Source organism: Ursus maritimus, unplaced genomic scaffold (genome assembly GCF_017311325.1).
Source record: "Ursus maritimus isolate PB19 unplaced genomic scaffold, ASM1731132v1 scaffold_14, whole genome shotgun sequence".
In the NCBI taxonomy this organism is placed as follows: Eukaryota; Metazoa; Chordata; class Mammalia; order Carnivora; family Ursidae; genus Ursus; species Ursus maritimus.
Genome location: NW_024423786.1, coordinates 50,514,551 through 50,520,140, shown reverse-complemented (window position 1 = coordinate 50,520,140; position 5,590 = coordinate 50,514,551).

Here is a 5,590-nt window from a genome sequence, read left to right as displayed (position 1 = left end):
TAGGGAAAGAGCACATATTTCAGGTCCTGAGAACAGAATTTGCACTTTCCCCGTGGTTGGGTGAGCTTGGTAATGGAAGGGATTTGATAGGCCAGTGAGATGGAGAGCAGACAGTGAGGTTCAGGAGGAACAGAGTATGTGAGGAGCACAAGTGGAGCAACCTGTACTATTGCTTAATGTGCCTCTCACATTGGTGATTTTATGTTTATTTGTGGGTCAGAGGTTGTGACTGTTTTTGCTCTCCATTGTCTTTCTAAAGATTTACATGGTGCCTGCACATACTAGGTGTTAACACATGAAACGTTAGGTGTATAATAAAGATTGAGACCAAAAGCATCCACTATAACACACAAAAAAGGACTCTTCAAGCTCATCATATGACTAAATGTAGACAGACAACAACAACATGGAATAGTAAAGTTAAAAACAATGCAGTCATATCTATTTAAGAAGAGTAATATATCCTAAACAAGTAACACAAGTATTTTAGGAATGGAAAGCTCATTAATGCTGTTGCTAAAAGTATACGTCACGAAAATAGAGAAATAAAGAGGAATCATAACCATAATCACAATGGAAAAAGTATTTGAGAAAATGTAACAGTCATTACTGTGGTTAGCTGCCTGGAAAGAGCCTCTTACTACATGAAGAAATTTCGGTCAGTTTCTTAACCCAATAAAAAATAGTTGTTTAAAACTGCAACCAAGGGGCACCTGGCTGGTTCAGTCAGTAGAGCATGCGGATTGTGAGTTTGAGCACCATGCTCGGCATAGAGATCACTTAAAAAAAAAAAAAACTGCAGCTAACAGGGTATTCTACATTAACACACTAAATTATTTATATTAAATTTGTGAGCAGGCCCAGACAATCTACTCCAACTTAATCACTCGATATTCTCTTGAATATTTATAGAGATTAGTAAGATAGGAAATGGATATTAGCCCGAATACTGAATGTCAGAAATGATTACATTCTTCGTAGATATATTGTGGACACTAAAGGAAGACAACAGTACAGAACTATTAAGTGCTATCAGTAAGACAAATCTGCCAGCAAAAACAGGGAATATAATTTTTAAAAATCCAATCACTTGAGGAACAAAGAGGACAACACATCATGCATAACACATGTCGAGTGAGTAGTTAATGATAAATGATGGGACAGGAAATGGAACAGGAACCTAGAATTCATCGGAAAGAATAAAGAGGAGACTCACTGGAAAATAACTTACTGCAGAGCGTCTCTGGATTCTGAAAGAGAGAGAAGTAAACAGAACAAGAGCTGGGGAAGACTGGTTTAAGTAGCAAGTAAAGCACCTTCAAACTACAGAGACTTCAGCTTTGTAGACTAAATGGGGGACTGTACCTGTCTCATTACTCTAGAGATAAGCCCAGTGCCCACTTTCTCACTCTAGCCCTGACTGTGAAGCAGTGATCCTACCCTCTCTGATGATTATCACTGAAGCTTTCTTTTCTCTGCAGTCTGTCCCAGGAGAGCCCATTTGGGTTTTCCCCTAGGCTCCCATCAGAGAATTATAGAAAAGGGGCAACAGGACATGTTATTATCATCTCAGTGGCTGAATTCTCAAAAGTCTTCATTGAATAAATTGTTCTGGATTCCTCGCTGCAAACAATTCAGGTCCCATGGGATACAAAGATGAAAGAATGGCAAATTTTCAGTCATGTCTGTGTAGGCAACAGTAGGCAAAGATGAAGGTATATTCTCAAAAAAAGGAATTCTTCTTTCTACGGTTTGACTTAAAATGAGAAAATACCCCGTAAGAAACATTTAACTCCTACAAGAACCAAAACCAGGAATCAACTTTATGGGATGCTCATTCCTTGAAGAATCTTTGGAGATTTCAAAGATCACTTAGTCCACAGTGTTGTGGAGGCAAAGAGGTCTTTCTGAAGAAAAGCAGAGTGGTTAATAGTTTTGGTTCTGTTGAAAGGACTAACCAAATGAGGACTGAAAATATCCCTTGACATTTGCTGGTGACATGAAGGTCTTTGTTGATATTAGGGAGGACTCCATTTTTTACCTCTAACATAAGGGATAGGGGCATATGTAATCCAGGCAGAGTGGGCTGATGAGTGAGTATGGAGGAAATAGAGGTGCCAATATAAGCCACCTATAATGTTTGTCAGGGAACGTGAGAATAGAGGTAAAACTGTGGAGAGAAAAAAAAATGTGAAGTATGGTTTTAAAAAGTTTGTTTAATGGAAAATATGCAACAAGTTTAATTTCAAAGAGTATGATCACATTTAGAGCAGACATTTGCATACGGTAGATATTCTGGCTACACAATTCACAGGATGCATGTACACTCTAAGTCAGTGACAATCATAATATGCTCTAACTCAAATATATGGGATACGTGGGTCCAGAAATCAAGGCTTCTTAGTAGAAGCAGCCCTGTCTAATGTAATGCCCAGTGAGCCAATTGGGCAGTATTTGCTTCAGGTCTCCTCAACTCTGGCCTCAGCAGGTTTAGAGGTCTTGACACCTACAAGGATAGCCCTTCCAGAGACATGGCCAAGGTCCTATTGAACTTGAAGCTTTCCAGCTGCCTAGCACTTGAGGTCCGTCATGCCAGAAAGAGGAGTCACCATTTTGGCAGGGTTCATTAACCCTGGTCATGAATGTCATTGTGTGAGTGTGGCAGTGGGCATGCACTGGTATCTACCTGTGATCAGTCCGTGGATGGGAGCAGCCCAGCAGCGTCCACAGAGCAAAGACGGTAGTGGATACAGATGGCTGTCAGGCAGTTGTGCTCCCACAGCAGGAGATCTAAGGGGGTAAGTGAGCCAGCTTCCTTTAGCTGAGGGCAATTCTAAGAGGGTTAAAGGATGAGGGCTGTCAGATGACTGTACTCCCTGAACCTGGAGAATAAGCCCTTAATTTTGAAGGGAGAAGTAGGTGACCCAACACAGGGTTTACTACAGTCCACCCCATTAGCATTTGGTTCATGACCAACAATATGTACAGTGTCCATGAGAGTTTATTTGTGATGCATGAGGGTCACTAGTTGGGAAGGGCTGTCCTTAGGAAGTGGGAGCCACAGTGAGAACTGAAGGACTGTAGGATTGCTGACAATATCGACTGCAGTTTTGACCCTCCTTTTTGCTCATGTTCCAGTAATGGCCTCTCTTGGGGCTTGCTTTGGTCCTCTGTAAATTTGTTAAAGGTAACATAGTCTCTCCCCTTTGTGAAACACAGAGTGCACCACAAAATCTAAAAGTTAGCTGTCAATTGGGTGCATGTGAAACCTTTGATTTCACTACAGTTCCCCCCTGGAAAAGGAAAGGGGGGCATCCTCTTGATTTGTAAAATTTGTGGAGTAAGGTCCGGACTTTGCAGAGAATAGCTGTGTAGCACCTGGACTGTCACACACCCGACCCCCCCCCACCCCCATCTGTAAGTTGTCCTGAGTAAAATCCCTGTATAAATTGCATGGAGTTGGGCACCTGGGTGGCTCAGTTGGTTAAGCGTCTGCCTTTGGCTCAGGTCATGATCCCAGAGTCCTGAGATCAAGTCCAGTGTCAGGCTCCCTGCTCATCAGGGAGTCTACTTCTCCCTCTCCCTCTGTTCCTCCCCCTATTCGTGCTCTCTCTTGCTCACTTTCTCTCTCAAATAAGTTAAAAAAACAAAACAAAAAAAACTAAAAAAAAAAAAAAAAAAGAAATACTATGGAGTCATCAGCTTTGTTTTTGGGTCTCAGAGTGCCTTCTCAGTTAAGAGGACCCCTGCTTTCTCCACTTTCAAACAAGGAGCATTGAGGAAGGCTGAGCCAAGCATAATCTTGTCTTTCAGATTTGCTCCTCTGTAACCCAATTCTATTTCCCACTACTGTCATTAGACACAACACAAGGTCAATCCATGCCACTGCCAAGAGGAAATTATTTGTGGGGTGTTCCACAGGTACGTCAGACTGTACCTCTCAAGAACAAACCCAGTGTTTTTCCTTTCTTCCCACCCGCCTTCCTTCTTTCCTTCCTTTTCTCCTTCTTTACTTCTTTCCCTCCTTTACTTCTAACATGTGATATCAGAGAGAGCAACAGCATCAACAACATCAGCAAATCTCCATATGGAATGTCCTAGATGGTTAAGTAACAATAATGTGAGGTTAAAATAGGATTCCTATATAGTCTTTACTTTTTTATTAGCACTTATAAGAAATTCCATTATTACTCTTTATTTATATATGTTTATTTTCTTTCTCCCAATGAAAGGTAAGTTCTATTGGGCCTTCGTTTTGTTTCAAATGTCATACAAGTACATAGACTCTAGCAGTTAATAAATGTTTGAATGTGTATGTCAGTCAAGTGTACCAATGCTGATAGAATGATCTTTGGAGTGCAGACTTGTCTCACATTCGCTCTCTCTCTAGTATCAATTTTTGCCTGATACTAAATATCACATACACAAACAATATTTGTCACTGGATGAAATTTGTATAGTGCATTATCCTTTGGAAGGACTCTACTAAAGCCACTCCCCGTCCCCCCACCACCCCCCACCAAGCTTACAGATAAAACTGACAGGTATATGCACTTGGCCCTAACTCTTTGTTTTTCTAGCTCACAGTACCCTACATTCTTGGAAAGTAGACCCCAACTACAAAACATATTCTTCTCTAGCCTGACCACAACCCATGTCCCAGATGAGCCCTGAACAGAGCCCCTCGAAAACCTGCAACCTCCTTCTCTGCTTGACCAAGAGGCAACCCCCTTCCCATACCCACCCCTCATGGGCACAGCTGCAACCCTCTCACACCCTTCAAAACCCCTTAAGAGGCCCGTCTGACAGAAACTCAGAGTTTAGGGGGAGGTGATATTAATGTTCTAAATCCTGATTGTGTGTGTGTGTGTGTTTTGTTTTCTGGCGACCACTAATACAATAGCCAATAAAAATAAAAAGACTTCTGCACTAAAAGATATACATGAATTTTCATAGCAACTTTCCTCCTAATACCCACAGGGGGCACCGGCTGGCTCAGTCCATAGAATGTGCAACTTTTAGGACACCTGGGTGGCTCAGTCCGTTAAGTGTCTGTCTTCAACTCAGGTCATGATCCCAGAGTCCTGCATCGGGCTCCCTGCTTAGTCAGGAGTCTGCTTCTCCCTCTGCCTGCCACTCCCCATGCTTGTGCTCTCTATCTCTGACAAATAAATAAAAATCTTTAAAAAAAAAAAAAAAAAAAACAAAGAACATGCGACTCTTGATCTCGGGGTCATGAGTTCAAGCCCCACCTTGGGCATAGAGCATACTAAAAAAAAAAAAAAATACACACTCCTAATACCCACAAAGTGAAAACAACCCAAACATTCATCAACTTATGAATAAATAAAATGTAATGTACTCACACAATGGAATATTCATTTTCCAAGAAAAAGAAATGATGGGGGCGCCTGGATGGCTCAGTTGGTTAAGCTGCTAACTCTTGATTTTGGCTGTAATGATCTCAGGGTCCTGGGATCACGCTCCCAGCCAGGCTCAGTGCTCATGGAGTCTGCCTGAGATTCTCTCTCCCCATCTCCCTATGCCCCTCCCCCACTCAAGCATGCTCACGCATTCTCTCTCTCTCAAA